The sequence below is a fragment of the Mustelus asterias genome, chromosome 20 (assembly GCF_964213995.1).
Source record: "Mustelus asterias chromosome 20, sMusAst1.hap1.1, whole genome shotgun sequence".
Lineage (NCBI taxonomy): Eukaryota > Metazoa > Chordata > Chondrichthyes > Carcharhiniformes > Triakidae > Mustelus > Mustelus asterias.
Genome location: NC_135820.1, coordinates 24310354 through 24323256, shown reverse-complemented (window position 1 = coordinate 24323256; position 12903 = coordinate 24310354). Strand labels below are relative to the sequence as shown.

At 44.6% G+C, this 12903-nt stretch overlaps 1 protein-coding gene across 1 annotated transcript in view; it reads left to right on the top strand.

Moving 5' to 3' along the window:
- The window catches only part of rab22a (RAB22A, member RAS oncogene family), a 103966-nt gene that overhangs the window by 75790 nt on the left and 15273 nt on the right, over positions 1-12903 (top strand). The gene's annotated exons all lie outside the window — the stretch shown is intronic.

Genomic DNA, 12903 nt, shown 5'->3' with positions numbered 1-12903 from the left:
GTACAACTTAGAATCATAGAATCCCTACAGTACAGAAGGAGGCATTTTGGCCCATCGAGTCTGCACCGAACAGAATCCCATCCAGGCCCTATTCCTGTAACCCCACACATTTACCCTGCTAATCCCCCTGACACTAAAGGTCAATTTAACATGACCAATCAACCTAACCCGCACATCTTTGGACTTCTAGATTTTAAATAACAAAGATAAAGCAATTCATGACTTAGATGAAAGGATCAAATGTAATGTACCTAAGCTGACTTCAATACAAAGCAGGGTGGGGAAAGTAAGCTGTGAGGAACACACTACAGATATGCAGAAAGTTGTTGAATGATTGGGCAAGAAGGCAGCAGATGGAGTCTAATGTGAGGAATTATGGGGTTATTTACTGATAGGTAGATTAGAAAAGCAGAATATTTTAAAGTGGTGAGAAACATTAAGTGTTGGCATTCAGAAGGATTTGGGTGCTATAAACTTAGCATTCAGGTACAGGAAGCAATTAGGAGGGCAAATGGTAAGTTGGCCTTTATTGCAGGGGGGTGGAGTACAAGGTGATAAAGCTTTACTGTACTTGTATAGGGCTTTGCTGAAATCACATGTGGAAGGCCGTGTACAGTTTTAGTCTCCTTACCCAAGGAAGAATGTACTTGTCTTGGAGTTGTGCAGTGGACATTTACTAGATTTAATTCCTCAGACGAGAAGATTGTCCTATCTTCAGTACACTAAGCAAATATTCCTAATAACTTGGAATGGGTGGTGACCTCATTGAAATACTAAATTCTAAAGGTCCATGACCAGGTAGATGCTGAGAACATGTTTTCCCTGGCTGGGGAATTTAGAGAATAAGGGGGTCAACTATTTACAGGGGAGAACATGCACCTATCTACATCAACGGGGACAAAGTAGAAAGGGTCGAGAGCTTCAAGTTTTTAGATGTCCAGATCACCACCAACCTGTCCTGGTTGTCGACACTATAGTTAAGAAAGCCCACCAACGCCTCTACTTTCTCAGAAGACTAAGGAAATTTGGCATGTCAGCTACGACTCTCCAACTTTTACAGATACAACCAGAAAGAATGCTTTCTATGGTGCATCACAGCTTGGTATGGCTCCTGCTCTGCCCAAGACCACAAGGACCTACAAAAGGTCGTGAATGTAGCCCAAGCCACCGCACAAACCAACCTCCCATCCATTGACTCTGTCTACACTTCCCGCTACCTCGGCAAAGCAGCCAGCATAATTAAGGACCCCACGCACCCCGGACATTCTCTCTTCTTCCACCACCTTCTGTCGGGAAAAAGATACATAAGTCTGAGGTCACGTACCAACTGACTCAAGAACAGCTTCTTCACTGCTGCTGTCAGACTTTTAAATGGACTTGCCTTGCATTAAGTTGATCTTTCTCTACACCCTAGCTATGACTGTAACACTACATTCTGCACTCTCACGTTTCCTTCTGAGTGGTATGTTTTGTCTGTATAGTGCGCAAGAAACAATACTTTTCACTATGTTAATACATGTGACAATAATAAATCAAATCAAATTTGAGATTACAATGATGAGAAGTTTCTACATTGAGGACTGTGAAATCGCTACCCCAGTTGTGGATGTTCAATTATTGGGCATGCTCAAGACAGAGTGTGCAGCAAAGTGTTGGAGTCGCAATTCAGCTATGGTTTATTTATGGTGGAGCAAAGTTGAGATGCTGTCTGCTCTCGTCTGCTCCTATTTTTTGTGTTCTCACAAAGGTTAGGAGAGTTGAATGAAGTAACCAGACTTGGAGATTTAGAAAGATGGTTTTTGCTAATAAGACGTGGATGGAAGTTTGAGTGCTCTGGATAAGGAGAATTTATTTTGCAAGGGATTTTCATGTTATGCGGCTGGAATCCATATGATGAGAGAAACACAAACTGGAAGCAGGAGTCGGCCACTCGGCCCTTTGGTCCTGCTCCGTCATTCATTTTGATCATGGCTGATCATCGAATTCAATATCCTGATCTCTTCCTTCCTCCCCCCACCTCCAATATCCCTTGATCCCTTTGACCCCAAGAGCTATATCTAATTTCACCTTGAAATCAGACTATGTTTTGGCCTCAACTACATTCTGTGGTAGTGACTCTGGGTGAAGAAATTTCTCCTTGCCTCAGTTCTAAAAGGTTTACCTCTTATCCTCAAACGATGACGCCTAGTTCTGAACACCCCCACCATTGGGAACATTCTTTCTGAATCTATGCTGTCTAACCCTGTTAGAATTTTATAAGTTTCTATGAGATCCCCCCTCGCTCTTCTAAACTCCAGTGAATATAATCCTAACTGATTTAGTGTCTCCTCATATGACAGACCTGCCATCCCTGGTAAACCTTCACTATACTCTCTCTATAGCAAGAACAGTACAGCACAGGAAACAGGCCCTTCGGCCCTCCAAGCTTGTGCCACTCCTTGGTCCAACTAGACCAATCATTTGTATCCCTCCATTCCCAGGCTGCTCATGTGACTATCCAGGTAAGTCTTAAATGATGTCAGCGTGCCTGCCTCCACCACCCTACTTGGCAGCGCATTCCAGGCCCCCACCACCCTCTGTGTAAAAAACGTCCCTCTGATATCTGAGTTATACTTCGCCCCTCTCACCTTGAGCCCGTGGCCCCTCGTGATCGTCACCTCCGACCTGGGAAAAAGCTTCCCACTGTTCACCCTATCCATGCCCTTCATAATCTTGTACACCTCTATTAGATCTCCCCTCATTCTCCATCTTTCCAGGGAGAACAACCCCAGTTTACCCAATCTCTCCTCATAGCTAAGACCCTCCATACCGGGCAACATCCTGGTAAACCTTCTCTGCACTCTCTCCAACGCCTCCACGTCCTTCTGGTAGTGCGGCGACCAGAACTGGACGCAGTACTCCAAATGTGGCCTAACCAGCGTTCTATACAGCTGCATCATCAGACTCCAGCTTTTATACTGTATACTCCGTCCTATAAAGGCAAGCATACCATATGCCTTCAACACCTTCTCCACCTGTGTTGCCACCTTCAAGGATTTGTGGACTTGCACACCTAGGTCCCTCTGTGTTTCTATACTCCTGATGACTCTGCCATTTATTGTATAACTCCTCCCTACATTATTTCTTCCAAAATGCATCACTTCGGATTAAACTCCATCTGCCACCTCTCCGCCCAATTTTCCAGCCTATCTATATCCTGCTGTATTGCCCGACAATGCTCTTCGCTATCCGCAAGTCCAGCCATCTTCGTGTCATCCGCAAACTTGCTGATTACACCAGTTACACCTTCTTCCAAATCATTTATATATATATCACAAATAGCAGAGGTCCCAGTACAGAGCCCTGCGGAACACCACTGGTCACAGACCTCCAGCCGGAAAAAGACCCTTCGACCACTACCCTCTGTCTCCTATGGCCAAGCCAGTTCTCCACCCATCTAGCCACTTCTCCTTGTATCCCATGAGCCTTAACCTTCTTAACCAACCTGCCATGTGGGACTTTGTCAAATGCCTTACTGAAATCCATATAGACGACATCCACGGCCCTTCCTTCATCAACCGTTTTTGTCACTTCCTCAAAAAACTCCACCAAATTTGTAAGGCACGACCTCCCTCTTACAAAACCATGCTGTCTGTCAAGGACCTCCTTCCTCAGATAAGGACGCCAAAACTGCGCACACTACTCCAGGTGTGACTCGCCAATGCCCTATACAATTGCAGAAAAACATCCCTATCCCAATACTCAAATCCTCTCGCTATGAAGGCCAACATACCAGGCCTGATGTACCTGCACGTTTACTTTCGGCGACTGATGCACAAGTACTCCAAGGTCTCGCTGAGTATCCACCTCTCTGTTTCCACCCATTCAAGTAATCTGTCTTCTGAATATTGCCACCAAAGTAAATAACCTCACATTTATCCACATTAAACTACATCTGCCATGCACATGCCCCACACACAGCCTGTTCAAATCATGCTGAAGCATCTCTGCATCCTCCTCACAGTTCACCCACCCAACTTTGTATCATCTGCAAATTTGGAGATCATTCTCTCTTCCAAATCACTAATATACAATGTGAGCAGTTGGGTCCTAGCACAGATCCCTGCAGAACCCCACCAGTCACTGATTGGCAATCGGAAAAAGGGCCATTTATGCTAACTGTTTGCTTCCTATCTGCTAACCAGTTTCCTATCCATCTCAAGACATTACTTGCAATCCCATGTGCTTTAACTTAGTCTGTTATGTAAGACCTTGTTGAAAGCTTTCTGAAAGTCTAAATAAACCAAATCCACTGGTTCTCCTCAGTCAACTCTACTAGTTACATAGAAACATAGAAAAACTACAGCACAAAACAGGCCCTTCAGCCCCACAAGTTGTGCTGAACATATCCCTACCTTTTAGGACTACCTATAACCCTCCATCCTATTAAGTCCCATGTACTCATCCAGGAGTCTCTTAAAAGACCCGATTGAGTTTGCCTCCACCACCACTGACGGCAGCCGATTCCACTCGCCCACCACCCTTTGTGTGAAAAACTTCCCCCTAACATTTCCCCTGTACCTACCCCCCAGCACCTTAAACCTGTGTCCTCTCGTAGCAGCCATTTCCACCCTGGGAAAAAGCCTCTGAGAGTCCACCTGATCTATGCCTCTCAACATCTTATACACCTCTATTGGGTCTCCTCTCATCCTACGTCTCTCCAAGGAGAAAAGACGGAGCTCCCTCAGCCTCTCCTCATAAGGCATGCCACTCAATCCAGGCAACATCCTTGTAAATCTCCTCTGCAGCCTTTCAATCTTTTCCACATCCTTCCTGTAATGAGGCGACCAGAACTGAGTACAGTACTCCAAGTGGGGTCTGACGAAGGTCTTATATAGCTGCATCATTATCCCTGGACTCCTAAACTCAATCCCTCGATTGATAAAGGCCAGCACACCATACGCCTTCTTAACCACCACCTCCACCTGCGGGGCCGATTTCAGAGTCCTATGGACCCGGACCCCAAACTCCTTCTGATCCTCTCCAGTACTAAGAGTCTTTCCCTTTACATTGTACTCCTTCATCCCATTTGACCTGCCAAAATGGACCACTGTGCATTTATCTGGGTTGAAGTCCATCTGCCACTTCTCCGCCCAGTCTTGCATCCTATCTATGTCCCTCTGTAACTTCTGACATCCCTCCAGACTATCCACAACCCCACCAACCTTCGTGTTGTCGGCAAACTTACCAACCCATCCCTCCACTTCCTCATCCAGGTCATTTATGAAAATGACAAACAGCAAGGGTCCCAGAACAGATCCCTGGGGCACACCACTGGTGACTGACCTCCAATTAGAAAGAGACCCATCTCTCTTCCTCCTTTGGGCAAGCCAGTTCTGGATCCGCAGGGCAGCAGCCCCTTGGATCCCATGCCCTCTCACTTTTTCGAGAAGCCTTGCATGGGGGACCTTATCGAGCGCCTTGCTAAAATCCATATAAACCACATCTACCGCTTTCCCTTCGTCAATGTGTTTAGTCACATTTTCGAAGAACTCCACCAGGTTTGTAAGGCACGATCTGCCTTTGACTAAGCCATGCTGAGTATTCTTGAGCATACTAAACCTATCTAAATGCTCATAAATCTTGTCCCTCAGGATCTTCTCCATCAGCTTACCAACCACTGAGGTTAGACTCACCGGTCGTAATTTCCTGGGCTATCCTTATTCCCCTTGAAAATAGGAACCACATCCGCAATCCTCCGGCACCTCCATCGATGACGCAAAGATCATCGCCAGAGGCTCTGCAATCTCTTCCCTCGTTTCCCACAGTAACCTGGGGTACATCCCATCCGGACCCGGCGACTTATCTATCTTGATGCCATTCAAAGATTCCAGCACAACCTCTTTGTTAAATTCCACATACTCAATCTTTTCAGTCCACCGCAAGCCCGCAGTACATCCACCTATATCCTTCTCCTCTGTGAAAACCGAGGCAAAATACTCATTAAGCACCTCTGCCATTTCTACTGGTTCCGTACAGATTTTCCCGCCTTCACCTTTTATAGGCCCTATTCCTTCACGTCTCAGCCTTTTACTCTTCACATATTTATAGAACGCCTTAGGGTTTTCCTTAATATATATATATTTATATAAATATATATTTATATCCTCAAATAATTCCAATAGATTTGTCAAACATGATTTCACTTTTGTGAATCCACGTTGACTATGTCTGATGCCACTGCCTTCCAAATGCTGAGTTTGGAATCCTTGTTAATGGACTCTAGCAACTTTCCCAGTACCAACATTTGGCTCACTGGTCTATAGTTTTCTGTTTTCGTAAGGGAGACGAGAGATGAAATTGCTGGGCCTCTGACGGAAATCTTTGTCGCTTCTTTGGACACGGGTGAGGTCCCTGAGGATTGGAGGATAGCGAATGTGGTCCCGTTGTTTAAGAAGGGTAGCAGGGATAACCCAGGAAATTGTAGGCCGGTGAGCTTGACGTCCGTGGTAGGGAAGTTGTTGGAGAGGATTCTTAGAGACAGGATGTATGTGCATTTAGACCGGAACAATCTCATTAGTGACAGACATGGTTTTGTAATAGGGAGGTCAAATTTGGTGGAGTTTTTTGAGGAAGTGACAAAAACGGTTGATGAAGGAAGGGCCGTGGATGTCGTCTATGGATTTCAGTAAGGCATTTGACAAAGTCCCACATGGCAGGTTGGTTAAGAAGGTTAAGGCTCATGGGATACAAGGAGAAGTGGCTAGATGGGTGGAGAACTGGCTTGGCCATAGGAGACAGAGGGTAGTGGTCGAAGGGTCTTTTTCCGGCTGGAGGTCTGTGACCAGTGGTGTTCCGCAGGGCTCTGTACTGGGACCTCTGCTATTTGTGATATATATAAATGATTTGGAAGAAGGTGTAACTGGTGTAATCAGCAAGTTTGCGGATGACACGAAGATGGCTGGACTTGCGGATAGCGAAGAGCATTGTCGGGCAATACAGCAGGATATAGATAGGCTGGAAAATTGGGCGGAGAGGTGGCAGATGGAGTTTAATCCGGATAAATGCGAAGTGATGCATTTTGGAAGAAATAATGTAGGGAGGAGTTATACAATAAATGGCAGAGTCATCAGGAGTATAGAAACACAGAGGGACCTAGGTGTGCATGTCCACAAATCCTTGAAGGTGGCAACACGGGTGGAGAAGGTGTTGAAGAAGGCATATGGTATGCTTGCCTTTATAGGACGGGGTATAGAGTATAAAAGCTGGAGTCTGATGTTGCAGCTGTATAGAACGCTGGTTAGGCCACATTTGGAGTACTGCGTCCAGTTCTGGTCGCCGCACTACCAGAAGGACGTGGAGGCATTAGAGAGAGTGCAGAGAAGGTTTACCAGGATGTTGCCTGGTATGGAGGGTCTTAGCTATGAGGAGAGATTGGGTAAACTGGGGTTGTTCTCCCTGGAAAGACGGAGAATGAGGGGAGATCTAATAGAGGTGTACAAGATTATGAAGGGTATAGATAGGGTGAACGGTGGGAAGCTTTTTCCCAGGTCGGAGGTGACGATCACGAGGGGCCACGGGCTCAAGGTGAGAGGGGCGAAGTATAACTCCGATACCAGAGGGACGTTTTTTACACAGAGGGTGGTGGGGGCCTAGAATGCGCTGCCAAGTAGGGTGGTGGAGGCAGGCACGCTGACATCGTTTAAGACTTACCTGGATAGTCACATGAGCAGCCTGGGAATGGAGGGATACAAACGATTGGTCTAGTTGGACCAAGGAGCGGCACAGGCTTGGAGGGCCGAAGGGCCTGTTTCCTGTGCTGTACTGTTCTTTGTTTTCTCTGCACCTCCCTTTTTGAATAGTGGGCTTAAATTGGCTTGCCTCCAATCTGTAGGAACCAGTCCAGAGTCCAAAGAATTTTGGAAAATAACCACTAATGGATCTGCTATTTCCAGGCCACTTCCTTAAGTACTCTGGGATGAAGATTATCAGGACCTGGAGATTTATCCACCTTCAATTTCCCCAAAACCATTTCTCTACTAATGCTGATTTTCTTCAGCTCCTCACAAAAACTTGTTTCTCTCAGAACATCTGGTACATTATTCACATCTTCCTTTGTGAAAACTGGGCGGCACGGTATCACAATGGTTAGCACTGCTGCTTCACAGCTCCAGGGACCTGGGTTCGATTCCCGGCTTGGGTCACTGTCTGTGTGGAGTTTGCACATTCTCCTCATGTCTGCGTGGGTTTCCTCCGGGTGCTCCGGTTTCCTCCCACAGTCCAAAGATGTGCGGGTTAGGTTGATTGGCCATGCTAAAATTGCCCCTTAGTGTCCTGACATGTGTAGGTCAGAGGGATTAGCGGGTAAATGTGTAGGGATATGGGGGTAGGGCCTGGGTGGGATTGTGGTCGGTGCAGACTCGATGGGCTGAATGGCCTGTTTCTGCACTGTTGGGTTTCTATGATGAAGACTGAAGCAAAGTACAAATTTAATTCCTCGGCCATTTCTTTATTCCCCGTTATGAATTCTCCTGTTTCTGACGATAAGGAGCCTACATTCGTTTTTGTCAATCTTTTTCTCTTTATATACCGATAGAAACTTTTAGTCAGTTTTAATGTTCCCCGCTAGCTTACTTTCATACTCTCTTTTTTCACTTAATCAATCCCTTGTCCTGCCTTTGCTGAATTTTAAACTGCTGCCAATCCTCGAGCCTTTTGCTGCTGCTTGCCAATTTGTATGCTTTGAATCTGATACTATCTCTAATTTCCCTTGTAAGCCATTGTTGGGTCACAATTCCCTTGCCACCCTTAAGAGTATAATGTAGTGGATTCCTTACTATTGGAGATCCTTATTATGTGGAGAATTCCTTCTTGCCTAGAGTCCTGAGTATTACAGGTAGCGTGAGAAGTTAAGTTGGTAGGATACCTTGTAGAAACAAATGTTCACCTCGTAGCCCAGAAATGAATTGTATTATGTACTGCAGCATACAAAATTAAAATGTGTGCATGGTTTGGAGTTTTAGGTTTTTGTTATTTTATAAGTTTGTGTGACAGATGTATCTCAATTTCTGTATTGATACTAACGGATCTCCTATGGCATTGTCCATGATGATTTGGGGGATGCAATGTTTAAAGTAGTGCAATGTGATTAACTGCATATTTCCAGGGAACCTAGATAAGCAAATTCGGTTAACTCTGACCTCTCAACTTTTGAGTACAGGAATTTGGGATGAATAGACTTGGTTGGGAGTGTGGTCCTAAGGTTTGTGAGCACAAGATTGTGGGTCACCAGTCTCAGACTTCTACAAAGTGTGCATTGAGAAGGGTGCTTCCTGATCCGGAAGGATGAAAAAGTGATTCTGATTTGTGGAATATTAGGAACATAGGATATGCCATTCAATCCTACGAACCTGCACCATCACTTGTTAAGGTCATTGCTGATGTAATTGTGGTCTCAGCTCCACCTTCCTGCCTGACCCCATAACCCTTGGCTCTATAGGGTATCCAAGATCTATTTAATTCAGCTTTAAATGAGTTCAATGACCCAGTGTCCACTGCTTTCTGGGAAACAGAATTCCACAGGTGAATGATCCTCAGAGAGAAAGTTCTCCTTTTTAAAAGGGAGAACTGTGTCCCCTAGTTGTAGTCTCTGGCACAAGAGGAAACATCCTGCCACTATCCACCCTATCGAGATCCTTCAGAATCTTAACTTTCAAGAAGATCACTTCTGTCTTCTAAACTCCAGTGGGTACAGGCTCAATCTTTCCTCACAGAATAAGCCCTTCATCCCAGGAATGAGTTGAGTCAATCTTTTCTGAATTGCTTCCTACATAACTTTTTTCCAAATAACGAGACTAAAAATGTGCATAGTTCACCCAATGTGGTATCGCCAAGGCCCAGTACGCCTGTCATAAAACTTTGCTACTTGTATATTCCATTCCTCTTAATAAACACCAAGTTTCCAATTACCATCTTAATCACTTCCAGTATCTGCATTCCAACTTGTGATTTGTGCACATGAACACCCAGATTGCTCTGTACCACTGAGTTCTGCAATCTCTGTCCATTTAAGTGATGTACTGCTTTTCTGTTCTTCCTATCAATTGAGCATCCACATTTTTCCGCATTATACTCCAATAGGAAAATTTTTGCTCACTCACTCAAAATATGAGGCTTTGTAGACTCTTTACCTCCCCTTGACGATTTACTTTCCTACCTCTTTTACAAATTCAATGATTGTATGTTTGATCCCGTCATCCAAGTCATATAATTTGAAATAGTTGCTGATCCCTACTAATTACAGCTTGCCAACCCAAAAATGACCCATTTATCCCTACTCTCTGCTTACTGTTAGCTAACCAATTCTTTATCCATTCTAATATGTTACCTCTTGCACCATGATTTCTTATTTTGTGTAGTAACTGTTGGTGTGACACCTTCGAATGTCTTTTGGAATTCCAAGTACACCACATCTACAGGTTCCCCTTTATCCACATTACTTGTTACTTCCTCAAAGAACAAATATGCAAACTCTGTCTGATCCCATTCTGATTTTCTCTGTATTCTGTAATAACCTCCTTAATAATGGATAGAACATAGATAGAACATAGAACAGTACAGCACAGAACAGGCCCTTCGGCCCACGATATTGTGCCGAGCTTTATCTGAAACCAAGATCAAGCTATCCCACTCCCTGTCATCCTGGTGTGCTCCATGTGCCTATCCAATAACCGCTTAAATGTTCCTAAAGTGTCTGACTCCACTATCACTGCAGGCAGTCCATTCCACACCCCAACCACTCTCTGCGTAAAGAACCTACCTCTGATATCCTTCCTATATCTCCCACCATGAACCCTATAGTTATGCCCCCTTGTAATAGCTCCATCCACCCGAGGAAATAGTCTTTGAACGTTCACTCTATCTATCCCCTTCATCATTTTATAAACCTCTATTAAGTCTCCCCTCAGCCTCCTCTGCTCTAGAGAGAACAGCCCTAGCTCCCTCAACCTTTCCTCATGAGACCTACCCTCCAAACCAGGCAACATCCTGGTAAATCTCCTCTGCACTCTTTCCAGCGCTTCCACATCCTTCTTATAGTGAGGTGACCAGAACTGCACACAATATTCCAAATGTGGTCTCACCAAGGTCCTGTATAGTTGCAGCATAACCCCACGGCTCTTAAACTCCAATCCCCTGTCAATAAAAGCTAACACACTATAGGCCTTCTTCACAGCTCTATCCACTTGAGTGGCAACCTTTAGAGATCTGTGGATATGAACCCCAAGATCTCTCTGTTCCTCCACAGTCTTCAGAACCCTACCTTTGACCCTGTAATCCACATTTAAATTAGTCCTACCAAAATGAATCACCTCACATTTATCAGGGTTAAACTCCATTTGCCATTTTTCAGCCCAGCTTTGCATCCTATCTATGTCTCTTTGCAGCCTACAACAGCCCTCCACCTCATCCACTACTCCACCAATCTTGGTGTCATCAGCAAATTTACTGATCCACCCTTCAGCCCCCTCCTCTAAGTCATTAATAAAAATCACAAAGAGCAGAGGACCAAGCACTGATCCCTGTGGCACTCCGCTAGCAACCTGCCTCCAATCCGAAAATTTTCCATCCACCACCACCCTCTGTCTTCGATCAGACAGCCAGTTACCTATCCAATCGGCCAACTTTCCCTCTATCCTACACCTCCTCAGTTTCTTCATAAGCCGACCATGGGGGACCTTATCAAACGCCTTACTAAAATCCATGTATATGACATCAACTGCCCTACCTTCATCAACACACTTAGTTACCTCCTCAAAAAATTCAATCAAATTTGTGAGCCACGACTTGCCCTTCACGAATCCGTGCTGACTATCCCGGATTAATCCGCGTTAATCCCCCCCCCCCCTTCAACAGAAATGTTATACTTGATGTTTGTCAGCCTTTAGACTAATAGTTTTCCCAGTACCTTTTCCCTGATGATGGTGATTATTCCTCCTTCCCTTTCACCTTTGAATATCTTCGGAACGTTTTCCCTGCCTTCTACAATGAAGACGGACACAAAATACGTGTTCAACACTTCTGGCATGATCTTATTTTCATTAATTTACCAGACTTTCTGGAAGAAGAACGCCTGCTTTTGTTTCTCTTTTCCTTTTCAAATACTTGTAGAAACTGTTTATTTGTAGTTAGCTTTCTCATACTTTAATTTCTGCCTTATGTTTGGTCTTTGCTGGTTTTAAAATCTATCCAACCTAATGACATACCACGAATCTTCACAATTATATTGTGTTTCTTTCTACTGCCTTATTTAATTAGCCACGGATGATGCAACCTTCCCAAGTCTTTTTCTCACTGGTATAAATATTTGCTTAGAGTTATTAATTCAAGTCTCCACTGCATTACTACTATCTTATCTTTTTACTATTTTAACCTAGTTTCCCAGTTCATGGTAGGATATCCTGGGAGCTGTGACTGGTGGAAGTGGGGACTTGAGCAATTGTAACACTGAGATGGTTAGTGGTGGGTTGGGTGTTGGGGGATAATTCTGGAATAGAATTGTTACTTAATGGAGTTGGGAGTAATGGAAACTAGTTTGTGTAGTGCCAAAGATGTAGTGAAGAGTTTTTTTCCCAGGAATGGTTGGGGGTGAGGAGTTAGGGGAAAGATCTTGGGATAGATGAGTCCAGTTCTGATGTTTGGGGGACATGGTGCACAAGGATATAGTGGATGTTCTTTCTCAGTTGTCTATATCACTGCTGAGGAAATCCTGTTAAGTAATCAACCTTTAGCCTCCGATCTCGAGGCCAGAGGCTTTCATATACGCTCTTGAAAGCTGCATTCATCTGTCCTGGGAACTAATTAAAACTTTTAACTAAACTTTAGGAAGTAGTGGGGCGGTCATGGTAATGAGGGGCAAATCAGTGG